The sequence below is a fragment of the Anabrus simplex genome, chromosome 7 (assembly GCF_040414725.1).
Source record: "Anabrus simplex isolate iqAnaSimp1 chromosome 7, ASM4041472v1, whole genome shotgun sequence".
NCBI classification, from domain to species: domain Eukaryota; kingdom Metazoa; phylum Arthropoda; class Insecta; order Orthoptera; family Tettigoniidae; genus Anabrus; species Anabrus simplex.
The window spans coordinates 285,287,550-285,313,774 of NC_090271.1; the positions used below are offsets into that span (position 1 = coordinate 285,287,550).

Here is a 26,225-nt window from a genome sequence, read left to right on the forward strand (position 1 = left end):
CGTAACAAATAGTAGGCTACTGTATACTAAATAGCTCTGTTGTGGACGATAAATACACTTCACGGTCTTTAATTAATGTTACAGAGAGTTGGCCGTGTGGTTAGAGTCGCGTAGGTATGAGTTTTCATTCGGGAGATAGTGGGTTCGAACCCAATGTCGGCAGCGCTGAAGATGATTTTCCGTGGTTTCCCCATTTTTCACACCAGGCAAATGCTCGGCCTGTACCGGTACCTTAATTAACGCCACGGTCCTATCCCTTTCCTATCCCATCGTAGCCATAAGACCTATCTGTGTCGGTGCGACGTAAAGAAAATTGTAAAAAAATAATGTTGAGGCTACCTCGATTAATGATTTCATCCTGCCACAGGACACAATCTGCTGCTTTAAAGTTGTTTTAAAAGTGATCACGGACTCCCAATGCATCTGAGGTAGCATTTCCTCCTGTAAAATTGAACTTTTCTGTTAAATTCTACTATCTGAAATAGTTGTTGAAATTGCAATACAGTAACTCTGAAGTAGGCCTACCGCCAAGACTTAGCTTCATCGCGCAATAAACAGTCACTCAGTCACAACAGGACCTACAACCGCTCCTTTGAAGTCATTGCCGCGAGGCTGTGGAATACTCTCCCTGCTAACATTAGGGATTTGCGTTCTCGTAGGAGATTTAAGATGGATTGCCGAAATCACTTTCTGAATACTTCTAGCTGACTTTTCGATATGTGTAGTGTGAATGAGTGCGTGAATGAGCATATTTTCATAAAAATTAGAAATATATTCGCTAGTTATAGGTTGTTACTGTGTTTCCGTCTCTTATTACCATTAGTGTTCGTTTTATATTTATTATCATGTACATTTAGATTGTCGTGTTGTACATTCTATAATCGTTTTTTATTACAATCTCCATATTTTCTATTAGTACTATATTATTTTAGAAAGATTTGTTGTATTTAAATATTATACTGTACGTATGTTAATTATTTTAAATATTGTGGTCAAGTGTAAGAGAGGGCCTTGAACCCTAACTTCGCCACGAATAAAGACGAGTTACTCACTTACTTACATTCAAATAAGTTTGAATAGTCTTCTTTCGGCTCTCTTGTTACCTTCATGCACCCAGAAACTTCTCCGATCTCTCGTAATTTCCTGCTCCCTCACACCTTCTATCAGATTGTCCATTGCAAGCCTGAAGTTCCCCGTAGAATCCCATTCGATTCTGTTCCGCTAGATTGTGAGCGGTCGAGTGGAAATTTCGGCTGTTCGATTCGATTCGATTCGATTCCACTAGATGGGAGCGAGCCTTAAGATGGAGGTTCGCTGCGCTTGGTGTTGGTTGTACGCCGTGAAATCCAGTTATAAAATGGATAACGGATAATTACGACTGTCCGTCCGGGTTTATAACCCGAAGTGGTTTGTTTGTTTTATTTTCTCTTCGTAACTGATACATCCTCCAAATTTTATTCTAGTTGTGACTTGAATTATGTGACTCACAAGCCTCGTGGTCATAAGTGTTACACCTGCATTGGATACCTCGACCATATATCAAGATTGTAAGTTCTGCATGATATTATTATTCTGGAGTGTCTTCACGCGGGGCATTTCCCCTCTTCAACTGTGATGGATCTTATTCAAAATGGATGAATTTGCATTTGGCATACGAACAGTTTGAAAACCGTGTTTTTCGATTTCTTTAAGAACTGACTTTTGCTTGAGCGCTAACAATTACAGAAATTTTTGGAACTACGAAATGTGGTATCTCTACAAGTTTAGGTTTTGGATCAAGCTAATTCTGTAATTTTAATTATGTTACTATTGTGTTATTCGGATTTTTCCTCATCTCATTTGGTAACACTTTAATTGTCCGAGGCAAGGTAACTTAGGAAGTTCTCACAGGGACTTAAGTGACTGCAACTATTCCCCATTTCCTTCTGTGGCTTAATTTATTTATTTTTCCTACTTATAGTTGAACCTTGAGTTACCGTCTAATTTTTCTTCTTTCCTTTCATTTTTATTTGCATTGTTGGGCTCGTGCCCTGTGATTGGGTCAACCGAGTAATTACGGCGTCGGCCCATCTCGTTGATGATGATTATTGTTTTGTGGCGATTAGTTTGTTTTGGCGGTGTCACCTGATATTATTTCTTTTAGTTATTTCTGTTTGTTTCCTTGGTGTTAATTCTTACCTATTTTTACTATGGTTGTAGTGTGTCACCTTATATTTAATTTGCCCTTTCAGTATGTTGGAACGACCTTCCTTGTGAGAACTCCTCGAGAAGTAGGTTTTCGATCAGATTAAATTTAACTAATTTTGAAGTGGAAAAATTAGTATGACCTTTGAAATTATGAAAATTGTAAACTCCATTTAAAGAAGACGTTTGGAAATTATTGATATGTAAGACCGAGGTCTGTGAAGTTTGAGTAAATTTGCTAAAGTAGTTGTAATTTTTATTTTAAACCTTTGTGGGGTATCGGCCGATTCCTATGCACGCTTGGTAATTATTTTTAAAATTTATATTTCCTCTGGGGATGCACTTTTTTAAATTAGATAAATATTTTAAATAAATTACTTTGGTTAGTTAAATGGCATTATGTTTGCTCTTGGAGTAGTTAAGCAAGTTCTAATACCGTAACCAGTTTACACGGGGTAGTCAACACCTGCACTGTATATTGTAAGTTCTAATTTGTTGTAATTCCCTTCTTGTTGTGCTGTTTTAGTGATGTGTGCTACCACATTTGTTGTATTTATTAGCTAACCGGTCTGGGCGATTTGGGGAAATCGCGCGACTGGGTCACCTAAAATGGATAGATATCCGAAAAATTAGCAAAATAAACGAAATTAGAGACAGTGGACCACCTAAAACGGTATTTATATAGATTAAATCATTTCAATCACCTCTGATCTGCATTTAGGGCAGTCGCCCTACCAGATTCCCCATCAGTTGTTTACCTCGTCTTTTCGTAAATAGTATCAAAGAATTTGGAAATGATTCCAATCCCTAACTCCTCTTCCTATATTGACAGCGACGTAGTAAAAGCAATTACTATATGAATGTCGACCAAATCGTCTACTCACGTAATAATATCTTCGCCACGAGGTCAAGGAAGTCATCAAATGGTAGTAAGGTGTCTTCATCGTCGTCATGTGTGCCATCATCAGTGGGCGCTCCATGGATGCAGCTGACAAGAACAACCAGGAATATAACATAGATGACTGTGCGCATCATGTCTATTTTCTCCAAACTTAATGTGAAGACTAAGGCAGCAATGTTTAACTTACGTAGGACATAAAACCGTGCATATCTTACCAGAGAAACCTTGAAGATTATCGCTTAAAGCAGCAGGGGGTATCGGCCCGGGAAAAAAGTTCCCAGTAAACAATTATTTCATGACACATCATGTGTTACTGTATTAATTCTTCTGTTTCGTAACATTATCGTTGTCCCTGGTAATTAGTGATGTTATTGCAACATTTAAGTGTCAATGTTTGTAATTTCAGGTCCTAATAAGTTATATTTAAGTGAATAATTTCATTATAAGACTTAAAGTTTAGAAATGTATAATTTAACTAGTACATAAGCCTGTCTTTGAGAGTAGAAATGGCTATCTATAAAGTGACTGGAAATTCTAAATGGACTGTTAATGTATTTTATGTCCGACTCGGTGGCTGAACGGTCAGCGTACTGGCCTTCGGTTCAGACGGTCCCGGGTTCGATTCCCGGCGGGCTGGGTGTACGTGATGTCTTCATCATCATTTCATCCTCATCACGACACGCAGGTCACCTACAGGCGTCAAATAGAAAGACCTGCACCTTGGCGAGCCGAACCCGTCCTGGTATATCCCGGCACTAAAAGCCATACGACATGTCAATGTATTTTATGAATAGAAGTTATACGTTCCAGGTTTTATATAACGTTCGGATAGAATCAAAACTGATATTGCAGTATTCCCTTGCAAACTATTGAACCGTATCATATCACGGTCCAATTGAACTGATTTAATACTGTGGAACATTTTGAATACAGCGTTAAGGAACGTTGGGTGACCGTGAGTATAACTGTGTCGAACCCGTAGCAAGGCGGGTGCGGCGCTTTCCCTCAGATGAACCAAGGCAAGATGCCGTAATTTTACTAGTGTAAACCTCGTCGATGGCTTGGATACGTGAGGAAAGGAGAAAGTAAGCAAACAGCATGCAAGAGACAGAGCGAGGGATTTGAAATCGGGAACTACCGAATAATGTCAGGGCGACCGCTAACCAAAAATGTCCAGGTCTGCAATCATTTGAATTCGTTCCCACATATAGGTCACAGAGCCATATCCCACAGATCAATGATGAGGACAATTCCCGTTGATATTTTTGAAGTAGAATGAGCCATTAAAACGATGTAACTGTGCCTGTTTTGTTTATTTCTAACTTATTTGAAATATCCGTTGCGGGGTAGCTGGCCGAACACAAAGGCAGGCTCTCGTATCCTGGGAATGTACTATTGGGCGTGTTATTCCCCTCAGACTATAAAAGAAGAAAGCGTCAGTGTAACGGCACGCAATAGCTAAGTGATATTCGAGGAGTGCGTACTTTCCGCAAGGACATGATCAACAAAGCCTATTAGTAGTATAATACAGGGATTCGGCCGCCCCCTCCTCCTCGCGCGGGAAATTTGAATTTTGGCGGGAAATTTGAATTTTGGCGCGAGATTTGAATTTGTAAACAAAGCCACGTGCTTTTTGACAGCTGTCATCGACAACAACGCATCGCTAACCTCACTGCTGCCATCTTGACGGGTCTAAACCTCAGTGGTACCAACTTAACCTCACAAGCGCGAGATTTGAATTGGTAAACAAATCCACGTGTTTTTGACAGCCACGTGCTTTTTGACAGACAACAACGCATCGCTAACCTCAGTACTGCCATCTTGACGGGCCTAAACCTCAGTAGTACCAACTTAACCTAACTAGCGCGAGATAAAAAAATCCACTTGTTTTTTGACAGCCACGTGCTTTTTTGACAGCTGTCATCCACCATCTTTAAACTACAGAGCACCGTGCTGCCCTCTTTATCGCAGTAGCTGTAAATTCGTCACCTATCATCGGCAGTGCTGTCATCTTGGCGGGCCCAAACCTTAGTGCTACCAACTTAACCTCACTAGCGTGAGATAAACAAATCCACGTGCAGCTGTCATGCACCATCTTTAATCTATAGAACACAGTACTGCCCTCTTTAGCTAGATACCTGTGGTGGCAGGCAATTCTACGTGACAACAGCGATCTTTGAGCATCGTGCTGCCCTCTATGCGGTGGCGGCAAATTCTACATGCTCTTGTTTGGAAACAAACCCACGCGCTTTTTTTTTGACAGCCATCATCCGCCATCTTTAAGCAACAGAGTACAGTGCTGCCCTCTTTATTGTGGCGGCAAATTCTACATGCTCTTGTTTGGAAACAAAGCTACATGCTTTTTTGATAGCTGTCACCCGCCATCTTTAACCAACGGAGCACTATGCTGCTATCAAGCGGGCAATTTCGTTAGCTGTCATCCGCCATTTTTAATGAACAGAGCACCGTGCTGCCCTCATGCGGGGGCAATTTCGTTAGCTGTGATCCGCTCCCATACCCGCAGTGATGTATGTTCAGACTTGAACACACATACTACTGTTCAAAACTTATTACAACTTAAACTGCATACTACAGTTCGATGTTGTTGAATACTGCATTGTATGGCTAGAATCGAGCACTGTTTAGAAAGAAAAAATTATCTTCTCAACATACTTACTAAGCTGCTCTTCTTCCTCTATCAAGCTACATCTCTATCGAACATGCATTGCAAAAGCAAGAGTATTGCAAGTTTAGACTTGAACACATACTACCGTTTATAGTTCGATGTTGTTGAACACTGCATTGCAATCAAACACTGTTTAGAAAAAGAAAAAATGTATCTTCTCAACATGAGCTAGACAATAACATACTTACGAATCTGCTCATCACCTTCTTTCTTGCTTTTCTTCTTTGAGTAATAAACGAAACTCTATCTTGCAAATAAGGAGCGGCAGGAAGGTAATACCTAATCTAAAATAAAAGAATATGCCAATTCTACATTATTTATTTACATCTTGTATGTACAAGTTTTATCTCGAATCATTTTACCGTAGTGATGTTTGCGTACTTCTCCCATTCTCGACGCAATTCTTGTATGTACAAGTTTAAACTTGCTGTACTACGCTCTCAGCGTACCTCTCCCTATCTTTATACAATATGTATAGTGAATTGTGATGTAAGACAGCGTAACGTATATATTACAAAGTACACACCTCTAGCATAATGTTTACACACATCTGCTTTATGTAAAGTAGTACCTATCAATACTACTATGCCCCCAGGCTAGAGTGTTGGTAGAATTTGGAATGACAAACCGTTTGCAATCATCACTATTAAGGGCTACCTTACTAATTAAATGAGTGTACAACTGGTGCTTCATGCTTCTAATGACAGACATTTGCTTATGCAAAACAGGTGGATTACTTTTAATGCAATTGTTATAGTTTTCAAAACTTAGCTGATTCTAAACGACATTCTTTTTAACTCCCTTCAATCTCTTTATTTGTAGTTCATTTAAGAGTTTTATGCAATATGACTTGGATTTAGTACCTACAAATGAATCGATAATATTCCCAGCACATTGATCTTTCATTTTACCTAGAACCTTTTTGTTCACTAGCGGTAGATGATATTGATTATTTTCAGGATAGTTACTTGTATCAAACCTACCCAAGTCTGGCTTTATATCATTGTAATAGTCATCAGTTTTGATTTGATAAATAAACGAATCGGTATCTGTGTAGAGCAATTGTGCATTATGCGCGTACTTCTTCATCATATAATCGTAATGCAATTCATACATGAGTGTTTTAGCCAATTCAAGTACTGCAAAGCCGACGTAGGTAGGTTTGTCGTACTTAACCTTAACACGATTCATCTGTATAATAACTAAATTCTCATGTATGATGGTGCAGCTGTGGAAATTTGGTTTACTTATTAAATAGTTAGCACCATACCTTTTCTTAATATTTTCCCAGTTTGTAATCAATTTTACATCAACGCGTTTGTCAACATTTTCCATAGTCTTACCAAACACACTGTTATTCATGAGCTTGTAGAAATCTTTTTCAAACTCGTTAACCGCATTCGTTCTTAAATTATTGTTCATATCGATATATGGCTTTAGCCACGGTGACTGATTAAATTCTAGTACGCGATGAATTTTGGATAACTTCAAACCATGCTGCAAACACTGTTTTAAATTTCGGTAATGAATGATATACTTAGATTTATCACACAAATTAGCATTTAGCATTTTCGTCGTTGATGCGATGTACGGGGACTTCACATTTTCAGGGCAGAACGGTAAGTCATTATGAGAAGTGTGTAACTCTTTAGGATACTGTAAGTCAACTTCGAGGAAATAGCCTTTATCAGCTTCATCGCCTAGGGCGTGCAGCTGTAAAGCATCAATTTCGCACTGCGTTAGCCAGCGGAAACCACTCACGGGTAGATGCTGAATCATTGCCCACCCATACTGATTATTAGCATCGAGATAAACAATATACTGAGATTCCTGACTAGAATCGAAACTCGGCATGTACTTATTATTTGCTTTAGAATACCGCCCGCTGCACTGACTTAGACCGCCTCGAATAGACGATTTTATAAAGTGCACCATATCAATATCGGTTAGCAGTTCCAAATTCACCTGCGTGTATTTTAACATAGCATCCCAACTTAACCCAGGCGCAGTAAAATACTGACATGGGTCAAGGCTGTAGGTTTTCTTGCAAACACTGCGAAAATTTTCAAAAACATCAGCTAACAAAAGTACATCCGTTTTTAAATATAAGTCTGAGTATTCACCTAGCGTTTGAATGTGGAACTGCTCCCAGATATGTTGTGCATGTAAATAGTCATCATCACTAATATCTGCTGAATTCAGCGAGCTGTAAAAGGATTGTTTCGATGGTAAAGCACGTTCTTCGAGGCGTTCTAAGCAGTCAAGATATTCATAACAAAAAACACCCTTACGCCGAAGTAAATTAAACTGCGCTTCTTCAGGAAAAACGCGTCGAATTTCCGTAAATTGTTCTGGCTGTAAATGACTAGAAAGTTTATCGAGGCTACTCGCCATAAAGCGAAACGATTCAAGGAATCTCAGTTTTATGTAATGCTCCGCATCTACTTTTACAGACTTTGCAAACGCAATGTACCGCTCTTTATTCTGAGGGATTATATCTACTTTTTCATCTGAAGCTCCAAATTGTGAAATGATGAAATGTGAGTCGTAACCAGATAAGTTATGAAAAATTACAGGGATAAATTTAGGAACTCTGTACTTAAGATTACAGCTATAATGAGCGGCACATCTGTAGAAACCAGTTAAATGATCATGATCAAAAACTTTAGGGTCATTTTCGGAAAACTCCCCATCACAAATGCCACACTTTATAGCACGTTCATGATCATTTAACTGAATTTCGGTGAGTGGCTTCATAGGAATATTACTATTTAGAATACGACCAAGACGAACTGCATCACTTTCAAGTCTTTCTAAAAATACTTTAGCAGCATTAGGTCCTCGATACAGCTCTGACTTGTTAAGCGTACTATCATAACTACACTTGATGTAATACGCGAAGCTATACGGGACATGCATGTGCGTAGTATTAGTGAAAGAGTTGTCAGGATTAGGTAAGCATGTGTTGCATGGCGTGAGGATGGCTTCAAAGTCTGCATAAATCACGAAAGGTACCCACATCTGCTTGTGAAAATTTGTAAATTTTAAAACATCATTGCCTGTAGTAGGTATCTCTGTACGTACATGATTGCAGTCATTCTTGGAATGCTTCGTTAACTGATCTTCAGTTCTAAAATACTGCAAGCATCCATCACATAGCCACTTTTTACACCTTTCTTTGGACAACTGACTACCAACAAGTCTACTCAGATTTTTAATCCAGCAAAAGTGGCTATTCCCACTGTTTTCGATATAGAGTAAGTTAACATGAGTACTCTTCTTATGACATGTATAATACAGAGGACCTACTACAGACTTTTTCTCTACACCATACACATTAATGCTAATGTTATTTAGTTCCTCAAAGCGCTTAATATCCTTTAACTGCACAGGAAATTCTATACTATCGAAATTTAGCTGCGTTGAATAGTGTGGATACGATGATGTTCTATTCGCTACATTCGATTTAGCAGGATTTAAAGCCGACATCACCGCCCATGCAAAACATGCTTCGTCATTGTTTTGGATGTTTACAACAGCTTCTTTTCGCTGAATCCATGTCGGCAGCTCGATGTACGATGAACCTCGCATGGGATTGTACTTATTGATGTTAACTTCTAGATACATTATTTCAACTAAATCCCACCCTGATTCCTTTTCCTGAAATTCCTCGCTCTTAGTTGAAATAATGTTAGAGACATCCCTAAGTACATCACCAAAATTCTTCGTATTGAATGATTTAATGTCCGTTATTTCAGATTCATCCGTGCTTTTAATGTACAAGGCGAAAAGTTCAAAATTAACTTTAAATAAATTATGATTGGACAAAGATTTAGCAAGAAGCTGTTGTACATCCGGTTGAACACAATTTAAAAAGTTTGAAGTGCTCTGAAACTTTTGACTGGTGCGAATTCTGTAACTAGAAATCCTACTTTTAAATGCTGTATTAATTTCCTCGATCTTTGCGTTACTACCACTTCTACACGCATTATTTTTATGCGCATTACTCCGTAAGTGTCCCTGAAAATGTGAAGATGGTACATCAGTGTTACAGTGCTCGCAGTGAATAGTTTGAAGTTCATGATTTTTTCTAGGGTTTTTACTACTAGTACTTTATACAGCTACATCCGTTTTTTACGCTTTTCTCCTATTACCTGAGGGCAAGTAGATACCTGATGCGCTTCTACTAAGTGAGCCTCGTATCGCTCTACGTTAGCGAAATACACACTACAATCTTTACATAAAGCAGATGTTATGCTAGGGTGTTTTGATTTCATATGGCGCATGAAGTTATCTCGCCTTGTAAACGTTACAATGCATTCCTCACAGCAGGGGAACATCTGAAAAGAGAACAACCAATAGAGATTAGGCGAAAGTTGCTATGTTCGAAAGAAACCAAGTTTCAACCTATAGAAGTCAGACATTGCTGTGAGTTTGAAATTATAAGATTAACCTCTTCTACAGCATAAAACATTGAAGAGAACAACTATTTATCATTAGACTAAAGTTGTGATGTACGGAAGAAACCATGTTTCAACGTATAGAGGTCGGACATGGCTGTGAGTTTGAAATTATAAGATTAACCTCTTCTACAGCATGAGGCTTGAAGAGAACAACCAATAGAGATTAGGCGAAAGTTGCTATGTTCGAAAGAAACCAAGTTTCAGCCTATAGAAGTCAGACATTGCTGAAAGTTTGAAATTATAAGATTAACCTCTTCTACAGCATACTGACTGAAGAGGATAACTATTTATCATTAGACGAAAGTTGTGATGTTCGGAAGAAACCAAGTTTCAACCTGTAGAGGTCGGACATGGCTGTGAGTTTTAAATTATCAGATTAATCTCTTCTACAGCATGCTGATTGAAGAGAACAACTATTTATCATTAGACTAAAGTTGTGATGTTCAGAAGAAACCAAGTTTCAACCTATAGAGGTCGGACATGGCTGTGAGTTTGAAATTATAAGATTAACCTCTTCTACAGCATGAGGATTGAAGAGAACAACTATATATCAATAGACTAAAGTTACGATGTTCGGAAGAAACCAAGTTTTAACGTATAGAGGTCGGACATTGCTGTGAGTTTGAAATTATAAGATTAACCTCTTCTACATCATGAAAGATTGAAGAGAACAACTATTTATCAATAGTCTAAAGTTGCTATGTTCGGAAGAAACCAAGTTTCAACCTATAGAGGTCAGACATTGCTGTGAGTTTGAAATTATAAGATTAACTTCCTCTACAGCATGAAAGATTGAAGAGAACAACTATTTATCAATAGACTAAAGTTGCTATGTTCGGAAGAAACCAAGTTTGAACCTGTACAGGTCAGACGTTGCTGTGAGTTTGAAATTATAAGATTAACCTCTTCTACAGCATAAAACATTGAAGAGAACAACTATTTATCAATAGACTAAAGTTGCTATGTTCGGAAGAAACCAAGTTTGAACCTGTACAGGTCAGACATTGCTGTGAGTTTGAAATTATAAGATTAACCTCTTCTACAGCATAAAACATTGAAGATAACAACTATTTATCATTAGACTAATGTTACGATGTTCGGAGGAAACCAAGTTTCAACGTATAGATGTTAGACATTGCTGTAAGTTAGAAATTATAAGATTAACCTCGTCTATAGCATGAGGATTGAAGAGAACAACTATTTATGATTAGCTTAAAGTTACGATGTTCGGAAGAAACCAAGTTTCAACGTATAGAGGTCGGACATTGCTGTGAGTTTGAAATTATAAGATTAACCTCTTCTATGACATGCAGATTAAAGAAAATAACTATTTATCAATAGACTAAAGTTACGATGTTTTAGAACAAACCAAGTTTCAGCCTGTTGATTTCAGACATAGCTATGTGTGTTTGAAATTATAAAATTAACCTCGTCTATAGCATGAGGATTGAAGAGAACGACTATTTATCAATAGACTAAAGTTACGATGTTCGGAAGAAACCAAGTTTCAACGTATAGAGGTCGGACATTGCTGTGAGTTTGAAATTATAAGATTAACCTCGTCTATAGCATGAGGATTGAAGAGAACAACTATTTATGATTAGACTAAAGTTGTGATGTTCGGAAGAAACCAAGTTTCAACGTATAGAGGTCGGACTTACCTTAAAATCTTCGCGCTGCAAACTGTTACTCGGATGAATAAAATGCGTGCGTTTAAGCCTGAAACTCGAATGATAAAATTCTTGTTGTACCTAAAAAGAAAAGAACAAACATATATGAATGTAGTGTAGGGTACGTCAGCTAGCCTAGCTATCTTTACAACTCAAAATTCGAAACATACCTTAAAAATGCACGTGCTGCAGACTGTTACTCAGATGAATAAAATGCGTACTTTCAAGCCTGAAACTCGAATGATAATATTCTGGTCGTACCTAAAAAAGAAGAAACATATATGAATGTAGTGTAGGGTACATCAGCTAGCCTAGCTATCTTTACAACTCAAAGTTCGAAAACATACCTTAAAAATGCACGTGCTGCAGACTGTTACTCGGATGAATAAAATGCGTACTTTCAAGCCTGTAACTCGAATGATAATATTCTAGTTGTACCTAAAAAGAAAAGAACAAACATATATGAATGTACATGTTTATTACCAGCGTAGAAGTTACTTTGCAAACAGTAACTAACAGTTCAGGCTTACCTTAAGTTCAAGGCTGAAGAATAATATTCACAGCAGACAGTACTTAGACGGGAGATGTGCACGTAATAGACATACACAAAGAACTGTGAGCGCTTCACGCAGACTGCAGCGAGTAAATATGCTCCTTGTTACCAAGCGGATATCAAGAATTGCAGACGTTTGCAGTACAGTCGGAACGAAATGTTTATGCAACAAGAGCTCTCCTGAGGGTCTTACGCTGAGTTCTGCAGGCTGACGTATTTAAGCCGGGATCGAACCTGCTGTTGATGCCGAGGTGTCAGAATTTAAGAGTTCTGCAGCGGATCGAGCCTTGGAAAGTTAGCACGCGATCCTCGACCTCTGGACTTAAACGGGAGGGTACTAAGCTAAATCCGCGGTATTCCTTACCTGTAGGCACTTAAAGGTATTGAGCTAAAACCGCATCTAGCTAGATCATGTAATTACACGTTATGACGATCGCGCAGGTCCCTCACCTAGCATTTGCTTTTTTACGGCTTCCGACAGTAGGGCTTCGAACCCGCTATCTCTCGAAGTAGCGAGAATGATTGCGGCCACACGAGTGTTGAGGGTGATTCATTTGTCGGATGGAGGCGATCCTACTGTTGCATATTACATTCTCAGGTAGTTTCGAGGGCGTGCAAAAAGCCAGCATTAAGTAAGGGCTGTTGATGGGGACGTTAAACCTTGTGCAGACTCCTTCGAAAATGATTGTGAGTACAAGATGTTGATGGTGATTCATCTGTCGGATGGAGGCGATAAGCTGTGTGCAGGCTTCATCGGTAGGAGTAGGCTATGTGCCGGCACTGGGTTTTACCCTCTCCCTACAGTAGTATATTACATTCTTAGGTAGTTTCGAGGGCGTGCAAAAAGCCAGCATTAAGTAAGGGTTGTTGATGGGGGCGTTAAGTCTTGTGCAGACTCCTTCGAAAATGATTGTGAGTACAAGATGTTGATGGCGATTCATCTGTCGGATGGAGGCGATAAGCTGTGTGCAGGCTTCATCGGTAGGAGTAGGCTATGTGCCGGCACTGGGTTTTACCCTCTCCCTACTGTAGTATATTACATTCTTAGGTAGTTTCGAGGGCGTGCAAAAAGCCAGCATTAAGTAAGGGTTGTTGATGGGGGCGTTAAACCTTCTGCAGACTCGTTCGAAAATGATTGTGAGTATAAGATGTTGATGGTGATTCATCTGTCGGATGGAGGCGATAAGCTGTGTGCAGGCTTCTTCGGTAGGAGTAGGCTATGTGCCGGCACTGGGTTTTACCCTCTCCCTACTGTAGTATATTACATTCTTAAGCAGTTTCGAGGGCGTGCAAAAAGCCAGCATTAAGTAAGGGTCGTTGATGGGGGCGTTAAACCTTGTGCAGACTCCTTCAACAGGACTAGCCTATATGCCGGCGCCGTGCAGGCTCTTTCGATAGGGGTAGGCTATGTGCTGGCACTGTGTTTTAACCTCTCCGTACAATCATAATATCTTATGTTAGGAACTTACACCAGCTAAATGCTACACAGCTAAGAAAACGTTCCGTGAGTTACAAGTGGCTTATCAGCACGCAGTGTCCTCGTTCAAGGTTACTACAGCCGGAAGCCGAGTGTACAATTTCAGTCAACGCATGCATTCCGCACCTCGCTCTGACTGACAGCGCCAATACAACTTCAAAGATAGTGTTCTATGCGGTAGAACAAAAAATGTAACCCATGGCCTGTTCCTAAAGCTTAACACTGTAAATGTTTGGAGCTCCTTTTTTACAGCTAGATGTGGTTCCTAACGTGGCAGGGCCAGGATTAAAAATATGTTTTACAGCCGAGTGCCCCTTCCTAACATGAGATTTTAAATCGCAAGAATCTGTTTTACGGCCGGTTGCCCTTCCTGACGCTGAAAGACCAGGATTTAGCCAGTTACCCTTCCTGATGTAACAAGACTAGGATTTATTTTTTTAGACTGCACTTAGCTAGAAATAGCTACACGAAATTATTATATAGAAAGAGAATTGCCGGCTCCTACAGTTTGGTTTAGTGTGCTTACCTCTCACCCGGTAGTCTCGGGTTCGATTCTCTTGGGATTAAAAATATGTTTTACAGCCAAGTGCCCTTCCTAACATGAGATTTTAAATCGCAAGAATCTGTTTTACGGCTGGTTGCCCTTCCTGGCGCTGAAAGACCTGGATTTAGCCAGTTACCCTTCCTGATGTAACAAGACTAGGGTTTATTTTTAGTCTGCACTTGGCTAGAAATAGCCACACGAAATTATTATATAGAAAGAGAATTACCGGCTCTTACGGTTTGGTTTAGTGTGCTTGCCTCTCACCCGGCAGTCTCGGATTCGATTCTCTTGGGATTAAAAATATGTTTTTATAGCCGAGTGCCCCTCCTGACGTAAGAGTTTAAATCGCAAGAATCAGTTTTACGACCGGTTGCCCTTCCTGACGCTGAAAGACCAGGATTTAGCCAGTCACCCTTCCTGATGCAACAAGACTAGGATTTATTTTTAGACTGCACTTGACTAGAAAGAGCCACACGAAATTATTATATAGAAAGAGAATTGCCGGCTCCTACGGTTTGGTTTAGTGTTCTTGCCTCTCACCCAGCAGTCTCGGGTTCGATTCTCTTAGAACGAAGGTGCACCCCAAACACATCATTCAATGTTCTGATCATATGTTGTATCGATTATATTCTTAATCACTTCTTTTGTAATATAATCTTCAAGTATTCGATAAAGCTATGCCTTAACAGAGCAGGGAAAAGGAGGTTATAACAATCGCTATCTTACGCAAGCCGTTCAGAACTGTAGTCTTTTCTTCTCCTAGAACAAAGGTATTCCTTGACATGTTCTTTTTAAATTGTCCACTACTACGATGAAGAGCGCAGCACGGTGCTCTCAGATGGCGTATGTGGAATTTGCCGCCACCACATGTCAAAGAATAAAGACGCCAACACAAAGATGGCAGCACGGTGCTCTGTTCATTAAAGATGGCGCATGACAGCTAACGAAATTGCCCCCGCATGAGGGCAGCACGGTGCTCTGTTCATTAAAGACGGCGGATGACAGCTAACGAAATTGCCCCGCGTGAGGGCAGCACGGTTCTCTGTTCATTAAAGATGGCGGATGATAGCTAACGAAATTGCCCCGCATGAGGTCAGCACGGTGCTCTGTTCATTAAAGATGGCGGATGATAGCTAACGAAATTGCCCCGCATGAGGGCAGCACGGTGCTCTGTTCATTAAAGATGTCGGATGACAGCTAACGAAATTGCCCGCATGATAGCAGCATAGTGCTCTGTTGGTTAAAGATGGCGGGTGACAGCTGTCAAAACAAAGCACGTGGAATTTGCCACCACCACATAGAGGGCAGCACTGTACTCTGTTGCTTAAAGATGGCGGATGATGGCTGTCAAAAAAAAGCATGTAGCTTTGTTTCCAAACAAGAGCATGTAGAATTTGCCGCCACCATAAAGAGGGCAGCACTGTACTCTGTTGCTTAAAGATGGCGGATGATGGCTGTCAAAAAAAAAGCGCGTGGGTTTGTTTCCAAACAAGAGCATGTAGAATTTGCCGCCACCACATAGAGGGCAGCACGATGCTCAAAGATGGCTGTTGTCACGTAGAATTGCCTGCCACCACAGGTATCTAGCTAAAGAGGGCAGCACTGTGTTCTATAGATTAAAGATAGTGGATGACAGCTGCACGTGGATTTGTTTATCTCACGCTAGTGAAGTTAAGTTGGTAGCACTAAGGTTTAGGCCCGCCAAGATGACAGCACTGCCGATGATAGGTGACGAATTTACAGCTACTGCGATAAAGAGGGCAGCACGGTGCTCTGTAGTTTAAAGATGGTGGATGACAGCTGTCAAAAAAGCACATGACTGTCAAAAAACACGTGGATTTGTTTATCTCGCGCTAGTTAGGTTAAGTTGGTACTACTGAGGTTTAGGCCCGTCAAGATGGCAGTACTGAGGTTAGCGATGCGTTGTTGTCTGTCAAAAAGCACGTGGCTGTCAAAAAATACGTGGCTTTGTTTACCTCGCGCTAGTTAGGTTAAGTTAGTACCACTGAGGTTTATACAACAACAAAGATCTGTTAATTATTTATTCCAACTGTTAATAATAATAATAATAATAATAATAATAAATGCTGAAAGCGTACTCTAAAATAGTCATAAATTTGGGCTTAAATTACAAATTTATGATATACAAAAAGGCAATGTTACCAAGCAAGTTAGCCGTGCGGTTAGGGGTGGGCAGATGTGAGCTTGCATTCAAGATCTGGTTGGTTCGGACCTCACTGTCGGCACCCCTGAAGATCGTTTTCCATTGTTTCCCATTTTCACACAGGGCAAATGCTGGGGATATATCTTAATTAACGCCATGGCTGCTTCCTTTCCACTCCTAGCCTTTTTCTATCTCATCGTCGCCATAAAACCTGTCTGTGTCGGTTCGACAGTAAGCAAATCGTAAGAAAAGAAAAATGGCCAGTTCAGTGGATAATCTCTCCAGGATACATCAGAACTCACAGTGAAAAATAATACTTACAGATTATACATAGTCTGTGGAAGTAGAAGAAAAACAAGTAGTTTCTTTCGTACATAGGCTGGAAGTGCCTTGCTATCCCATATAGAACACGCGCGAATGATAATTTGGGCACCATTCGTATGGTTCATTCACGTAACTTCATTTATGGGAGGAAATTCGTGGTCCCCATTTTCGCAGTTTAATTTATTGGACACCGGGCGAGCTGGCCATGCGGTTAGGGGTGCGCGGCTGTGTGCTCCAATCCGGGAGATAATGGGTTCGAATCCCACTGCCGGCAGCCCTGAAGATGGTTTTCCGTTTATTCCATTTTCACACCAGGCAAATTCTGGGGATGTACCTTAATTCCTTTCCACTCCTAGGCCTTTCCTATCCCATCGTCACCATAAGACCAATCTGTGTCGGTACGACGTAAAAAAACAAATTGTAAAAAATCTTATTGGACACTGTATAGCCACCAACATGTATGTGGGTTTGGTTAAGGCTTCGCTCGCTGTGTTTATTTCAATAGTTTCATTTATGATAGAATGTTGTTTATTTTTCATTACTTTACCCACGTTAGATTTGTTTCCATCTTTCACAGTCTTAGCCATATTAATTAATTATTTACCATCCATATTTCTTTATCATTTTCATCTGAACAAATAAGGACATGAAATTAAATCTCCGTGGTCTGTTATGCGGACACTTTCTGGCTTGACTCGTTGCATTTAAACTACACCATTACGCTCGTCGTCTTCTTTGACGATACTTCATTCTACAAAACTCTTTAAATCCCACACGAAGAACGAGTATGAACATGCATTGTATTATTCATGTTACCTTTCCGCGTCTCGCCTCGCGCGTGGCTCCGCAATGGGCGTCAGGTGAACTTGGAGACGCGAGGCATCAAGCGAACCGACCCCGGTGTTCGGAGTCGATGGAGTCTACACGCTAGATTCCACGCTTCAACCGCGCACATCCCTACCATTTAATCAAGCAATCGGACAGATAATGACACAATGAAATGAAAATCCACAGCGTATTTCCAGTCATTCGACCGGGTCAGGAATGGAATGAATGAAGCCCCTATCTAGCAGAGAGAATAGGAACTGTGCCGGCTGCCGAAGTCTGTCGCATTTCTCTTATTGGATGGTAAATCATTGACAGATTACTGGAGAGTGTTGCTGGAATGAAAGATGACAAGGAAAACTGGAGTGTCCGGAGAAAAATTCGACCCGCCTCCGCTTTGTCAGTACAACACATTGAGTGACCGGGATTTGAACCAGATAACCCAGCGATGAAAGGCCGGCCACGGAGGCTCTGAGTAATGACACAATAATAAATTTAATTATATTAATATTAACTATTGTAGATTTTTCCTTCTTCTGAAAAGTCTGCCAACTGGTTATCCGTCATATGCACAGAAGAGTATTATATTGATTCAATATCAGCGGTTTTACTTACCTGAATCTGACTAATGTACTTGTCGCTACGTGCCCCTTGGAAGATGGCATTATTCACTAAGGTTGGAAGTCACCCATCTACGAAAAAGAAAGATTCGTTATTATTGGATTTCACAAACATCAAATAGTATTACGTTGCAATTTTCTGTAGAATAACACGGTTTAATAATGAGATTCGATCGAACTTCTAGGCCGAATTCCTCACACGTAGGAGACGAAAATTTGATATTTGGATATGGGACCGGGAATTAACCTGATATTCATTATTTTGACTGAGTGGACCTTAGGACCATGTGTCCAGTACCTCGCCCAGCCAGCTTCACCTGCTATGCTGAACTGGGACCTTGTGGGGGAAGGGAAGATTGGATGGGATAGGCGGGGAAGAGGGAAGGAAGCGGACGTGACTTTAAGTCAGGTATCGTCCCGACATTTGCCTGGAGGAAAAGTGGGAAACCGTGAAGAACCACTTCAAGGATGGCCGAAGTAGGGATCGAACACCTCTCTATCCCGTTGTCCTACTGAGGCTGAATGGACCCCGTTCCGTCCTCGTACCACGTTTTTAAATTTCGTGGCTGAACCTGGAATCTAACCCGAACCTCCGGGGATGGCAGATAACCACTACACCACTGAGGCATTAGCTGGATATACTTGAAATAATATCACTGAATCAGTCAGCATTGATCTGTATTTAGTGCTGTCGTCCAGGAGTCAGAACCCCTACCAGTTCTCTCTTAATGATTTTAAAGAAGGTGGAAATTTATCGAACATCTCCCTTGATCATTTTTGCAATCCCTAATTCATTTTCCTATAAACGAATATGTGCCCCAATATATCCTTTTGAATTCCAACTTTATCTTCGTTTTATGGTCTTCCCTATTTTTTAAAACTCCACTCCACTCTACTAATGTCATTCCAAGCCATCTTTCCACTGACAGCTGGAAACTTTCCGTTTACACAAGCAGCTAGTCTTCTTACTTCTAAGTATTCCCAGCCCAAAGATTGCAGCATTTACATATCACTACTATTTTGTTGGAAATCACCCTTGTAAGATCCTTTGGATCTCTTCCAGTTCTCGTATCAAGTAAAGCTGGTGTGAAACCCATGCAATAGAAGCATACTCTGACTGGGGTCTTACCAGTGACTTATACGATCTCTCCTTTACATCTTTACTACAGCCGTGAAGTATCCTTATAACTTTATGAAGGGATTTGTAAGAATATAAATAAAATACATTTTATTTCCATTTCTGGAACACCGACATAGACAGTTTGGGTTATATTCTTTGTCAGTTTAGACAACTTCAAGAGTGTGAGGAAAGTAAATTAATAAATTTAACACCAGATCAACAACGGATGGACTGGAGAAGGTAGACAGAATGATTATCAGAACAAACTATATATATATGAGTTTTGTCTGTAAATTGCTCAGAATTTCAAAATAATTCTATTTTTGTATCGGTCGTGTCCGCAGTAGCAAGAAAATGCACTTTTAATTGTCCTTCATCTTTGTATGTCTGTCTGTCTTTTTTTCCTATTTTACAGATAGGTCTTAATGGCGACGACGGGACGGGAAAGGCCTAAGAATGGGAAGGAAGCCGCTGTGGCCTTAATTAAGGTACAGCCCCAGCATTTGTCTGATGTTAAAATGGGAAACCACGGAAAATTATCTTCAGGGCCGCCGACAGTGGAATTCGAACCCACTATCTCCCGGATGCGAGCTCACAGCTGCAAGCTCCCGATCGCACGGCCAACTCACCCGGTGTCTGTCTGTCTGTCTGTCTGTCTGTCTGTCTGTCTGTCTGTCTGTCTGTCTGTCTGTCTGTCTGTCTGTCTGTCTGTCTGTCTGTCTGTCTGTCTGTCTGTCTGTCTGTCTGTCTGTCTGTAAGCGTATCACTGCAAAATGGCTGAAGATAATTTAACGAAAATCGGTATGTAAAGTCAGGGAATGAGTCACTACAAACCAGGCTATAAATAATTTTATTCACGCTGCGTGAAATGGTAGTTTAGGGAAAGGCCTAAAATGTAATTCTCAAATATGCATATTATAATGGCCCTATCGATAAATAATACATAATTTATATAGAATTAAATGCTCGATCATTTATGTCATACATTTTACCGAACCGGCTATGATAACAGATATCCATGAATTTCGAATTTTGTTGCTAAGTCCATATCAACGCCGAGCCACAAGAAAAGATGGGTAAAAAGGATTTAATGAAAATCGTTAAGTCCGGGAATAAGATACTACAGTCTAGGCTAAAAATAATGTTATTCAAGGTGAATAAAATGGTAGTTTAGGGGAGGTGCCAAAAATTCAATTTTTAAATACCTATCTTAATGGGCCTATCAAAAAGTACTACGTAGTAAAAGTTATAAGTAATCCAATTTCCGATCATTTTTATCTTATACAGTTCTATCGTACCGAATATGAAAATAGAATTCATGAATTTAGACTTCTGTTTTGGTCCATATTAAAGCCAAGCATTGCTAACATGGAAATATTGTTTTAACATGTGAACTGGCGATGGTTTTAAATCGCTTAGTCATCGGCCCGTATCGACGAGGAAAATAGTGAGGATAATTATAAAAAATGAGAAAAAGCCGTAAAAGAACGATCGCTTGAAGAATAAGACAATAGAGAGTCGCGAAAGAAGAAAGGACTCTTTATATTAGGTGCCCTAATAACACGGAGTCAGAAGAAAACTAACTGTGAAAGCCTACGATATCGAAAGCTCATAAAACTGATCAACAATAACATTACGTTGACCACTACGATGATGTACTTTGTCTTTTCTGCTGCCACTCATCTCCGATAGATGGTATTACTGCTGCGTCCCAAGTAAAACAGCCTGCCTGATTGTTGGCGATAAGTAGCTGGGGAGTTAGATAACTTTGTACATGCTATATGTTAACGACGGGTACTGCAGTGAAAAGCACTAGGTAGATGAACAATGAAGAGTGTTGCCTATTGCAGTGGTATACCGGGAAAGTGAGTCAATGATAGATACAAAGATAAAAGGAGAAATTGCCTTTTTTTGGTCACATATGAAGATTAGATGAAAGCAAGCTATTGAAACAAATATTTAACTACTTTTGAAAATGTAAAACAAAAAATAATTTGTTCAAAAAAGTCCAAGATGATTTAGAAGAGTTGAATATCACAATGCAAAAAATTTCAGATGGAAAAAAGAAAAGGATTCTGAAGACTTAAACTAAAAGTTTTGCGGCGAAAACAATATGCCATATCTTATGAAGAAAGGGCAGCCAGGTCGCAAACAATGAAGAGGGTTTGGAAGAAGAGGAAGATGGTGAAAGTTAAATCCCCAGATAATTCTTTGAAGACTTAGATGTATATGGCTTGATTTAAATGTTCCACAGTGGGAATTAAATAAATAAATAAATAAATAAATAAATAAATAAATAAATAACCTTAACTTTTAAATATGGTTTCCAACTCTTCTAAAGAAAATTGTACCGGGCGAGTTGGCCGTGCGCGTAGAGGCGCGCGGCTGTGAGCTTGCATCCGGGAGATAGTAGGTTCGAATCCCACTATCGGCAGCCGTGAAAATGGGCCCTGAAAATGGTTTTCCGTGGTTTCCCATTTTCACACCAGGCAAATGCTGGAGCTGTACCTTAATTAAGGCCACGGCCGCTTCCTTCCAACTCCTAGGCCTTTCCTATCCCACGTCGCCATAAGACCTATCTGTGTCGGTGCGACGTAAAGCCCATAGCAAAAAAAAAAAGAAAATTGTGTGAATGTTTTTTTTTTAATTTTGCTTACCTATTCTTAGAAAAATTATGTTCTGTAGTAAGAAAGTAAGCAAGTAAGCTTATGGTTTTTCGTGACTATCGATGTCATTATTAAAGCCACTGCATCTCCAATTTGAGTGAAGTCGGAACCACAGGGATTTCAAAACTCCTACATGCACTGGCCGAGACTTGAACCGCGGCCGCCTTGGTATGAAGCCAGCAACAATGTCACTGATGTTTATTTACATAAATATGCTTGTAAATAAAGGGTACAGATCTGCACATGCTTATGAGAGTGTTTAGGGGTTGTAGTAAGGATGTACAGGAGAGAGCATGTAAGTCTATGGTAAGACCCCTACTAGAGTATGCAGTGTATGGGACCCTCACCAGGATTACTTGACTCAAGAACTGGACAAAATCCAAAGAAAAACAGCTCGATTTGTTCTGGATGATTTCCGATAAAAGAGTAGCGTTACAAAAATGTTGCAAAATTTGGGCTGGGAATACTTGGGAGAAAGGAGACGAGCTCCTCGACTAAGTGATATGTTCCGAGCTGTCAGTAGAGAGATGGCGTGGAATGACATTAATAGACAAAGAAGTTTGAATGGTGTCTTTAAAAGTAGGAAAGATCACAATATGAAGGTAAAGTTGGAATTCGAAAGTACAAATTGGGGCAAATATTCGTTTATAGGAAGGGGGGTTAGGCATTGGAGTAACTTACCAAGGGAGATGTTCAATACATTTCCAATTACACTGACAGAGCAAATGCAACACCAAGAAGGAGTGGTCGGAACTTTATGACAATTGCAGGGTAGACTGACGTCACTGAGGTATGCTCATGATGTGAAATGCGCCGCTGTGCTGCGCACGTAGCGAACGATAAATGGGACACGGCGTTGGCGAATGGCCCACTTCGTACCGTGATTTCTCAGCCGAAAGTCATTATAGAACGTGTTGTCGTGTGCCACAGGACACGTGTTTAGCTAAGAATGCCAGGCCGCCGTCAACGGAGGCATTTCCAGCAGACAGACGACTTTACAAGGGGTATGGTGATCGGGCTGAGAAGGGCAGGTTGGTCGCTTCGTTAAATCGCAGCCGATACCCATAGGGATGTGTCCACGGTGCAGCGCCTGTGGCGAAGATGGTTGGCGCAGGGACATGTGGCACGTGCGAGGGGTCCAGGCGCAGCCCGAGTGACGTCAGCACGCGAGGATCGGCGCATCCGCCGCCAAGCGGTGGCAGCCCCGCACGCCACGTCAACCGCCATTCTTCAGCATGTGCAAGACACCCTGGCTGTTCCAATATCGACCAGAACAATTTCCCGTCGATTGGTTGAAGGAGGCCTGCACTCCCGGCGTCCGCTCAGAAGACTACCATTGACTCCACAGCATAGACGTGCACGCCTGGCATGGTGCCGGGCTAGAGCGACTTGGATGAGGGAATGGCGGAACGTCGTGTTCTCCGATGAGTCACGCTTCTGTTCTGTCAGTGATAGTCACCGCAGACGAGTGTGGCGTCGGCGTGGAGAAAGGTCAAATCCAGCAGTAACTGTGGAGCGCCGTACCGCTAGACAACGCGGCATCATGGTTTGGGGCGCTACTGCGTATGATTCCACGTCACCTCTAGTGCGTATTCAAGGCACGTTAAATGCCCACCGCTACGTGCAGCATGTGCTGCGGCCGGTGGCACTCCCGTACCTTCAGGGGCTGCCCAATGCTCTGTTTCAGCAGGATAATGCCCGCCCACACAATGCTCGCATCTCCCAACAGGCTCTACGAGGTGTACAGATGCTTCCGTGGCCAGCGTACTCTCCGGATCTCTCACCAATCGAACACGTGTGGGATCTCATTGGACGCCGTTTGCAAACTCTGCCCCAGCCTCGTACGGACGACCAACTGTGGCAAATGGTTGACAGAGAATGGAGAACCATCCCTCAGGACACCATCCGCACTCTTATTGACTCTGTACCTCGACGTGTTTCTGCGAGCATCGCCGCTCGCGGTGGTCCTACATCCTATTGAGTCGATGCCGTGCGCATTGTGTAACCTGCATATCGGTTTGAAATAAACATCAATTATTCTTCCGTGCCGACTCTGTTTTTTCCCCAACTTTCATCCCTTTCGAACCACTCCTCCTTGGTGTTGCATTTGCTCTGTCAGTCAGTGTACTTTGCAATCATTTAAAAAAAGGCTAGGAAAATCAACAGATAGGGAATCTTCCACCTTGGCAACTGCCCTAAATACAGATCAGTAGTGATTGGTTGATGTTTATGTCTCCCCCTGAAAACAACAGTTAACAACTGTTTTTACGATACCTCAAAAGAAGATATTGTACTCACCATTACCGCTCGGGCGTATTTGATTACGACAGGCATCAGGGCCACGGTAGCTTCTTGAGATGCTGTCACCCAGTCCATACGGACTTGCCGTCCTTCGGCAGGAGCGCCTCCTATTGTAGAGATGAATATTGCTAGCACCGCAAGAAAAAGTAATATAACACGCATTGTTGGTAACTCTGCCTTGGCGTGGGTGAACACGTTTGTCTTAAAGGTATACAAGTGGAGACGGCAACGTACAAGACTATCGATAACTCGAGTTTATCAGCAAGGACATGATTATCCTTCTTGCCATTATGTCATTGCAAGAAAACGTTACCCAACAAGTAGCGAGCAGGAAAAGGACAGGCAGGTAAACTTAAGTTCACTTCCTTAAGGAAAATTTCTCTTTTTAAAAGCATATAATTATTTGTGAAAATAGAAAAAACAAGAAAAAATATTGTCTTAAGAGAATCCAAACAAAATTCAGCAAGAAATATAGTATCCCTTTAGTATAAAAAACCAAACAAAACACCATGGCGTAACAGCCCCGAAGGGCAACGGCATACCAAGCAACCGTTGCTCAGCCCGAAGGCCAGCAGATTGTAAGGTGTCGTGTGGTTAGCACGACAAATACTTTCGGCCATTATTCTTGGCTTCCTTGACCAGTTAGTATAAAAATAAATAAATTGGTAAACCCTGTAATTGGTAGAGTTAGGATTTACGTGTTTCCTAAGCCCTACCCCTAATTATTTCTGGATAAATCGAAATATAACACTAATAAATATGAAATACATGTTTATAGAACATGGTAGTATTAAATATGTAAGATACTTATAGTCAAAATACGCACCGGCTCAATAGTAACACCTACTGAAGAATGTCAAATTAAGGTCTATAAACTACTGCAATTATCACAGAAATTTTGATGTTAATCAAATGTAATTATTTATTTAAAGCGTGGATCAGAAATGCAACTTAGGAGACGCAGTTGTAGATATTTATAGTTGCCCATCAGATAATCTGCAGTAGTGAACTATTATTATTATTATTATTATTATTATTATTATTATTATTATTATTATTATTATTATTATTATTATTATTATTATTATTAGCTTTTACCTGTGGCTTCGCTCACGTGGATTCCATAATTTGAACTCCTTCATCGCTTCCTTCCACACCCTCCCCCGTAAATGGACTTTCCAAAAGCAAGAAAGATGTGTTTATTTTTAAAGGAGATTTCCAAACACCAGTTTTCATGTCTGTAACATCTTCAGTCTTTGAGATATAAATATCCCCATAAACAGAATTCAACTCCTTTTTCACTTATTTTCATCCTCCATCTTCAGTCTACTTTAAAAATTCACCCGCTTTTTCAATTTTATTCGCCCCTTTAACTAGATTTTTCGAAAACAAACATACCTGTTTAATGTTTTAAAGGAGATTCCAAGTACCAATTTTCACGTCTGTAACATCTTCACTTTTAGATATATGTATCCTCATAAAAATAATTCAGCTCCTCCACTTCTTTTCGCCGCTCTCCCATTAAGTGCACTTTCCGAAAACAAAACTGCGTGTTTATTTTTAAAGGATATTCCAAGTAACAATTTTCACGTCTGTAAAATCTTCCAGCTTTGAGACATATTTATCCTCATAAAAAGGATGTATCTGTATTTTTAAAGGAGATTCCAAATACCGATTTTCACGTCTGTAACATATTCAGTTTTGATACTAAAGGATTCGACCCCATT

General features: G+C 40.5%; 1 long non-coding RNA gene across 1 annotated transcript in view; it reads right to left on the bottom strand.

The window, feature by feature from the left end:
* The window catches only part of LOC136877110 (uncharacterized), a 37,522-nt gene extending 12,820 nt beyond the window's left edge, over nucleotides 1-24,702 (bottom strand). The window contains exons 1-2 of the long non-coding RNA XR_011018573.1: nucleotides 24,496-24,702; nucleotides 18,407-18,483 (exon numbers count right to left, since the gene is read on the bottom strand). This is a non-coding gene — a long non-coding RNA (uncharacterized lncRNA). The remainder of the gene's footprint in view (nucleotides 1-18,406; nucleotides 18,484-24,495) is intronic.
* Between the last annotated feature and the right edge of the window lie 1,523 nt (nucleotides 24,703-26,225).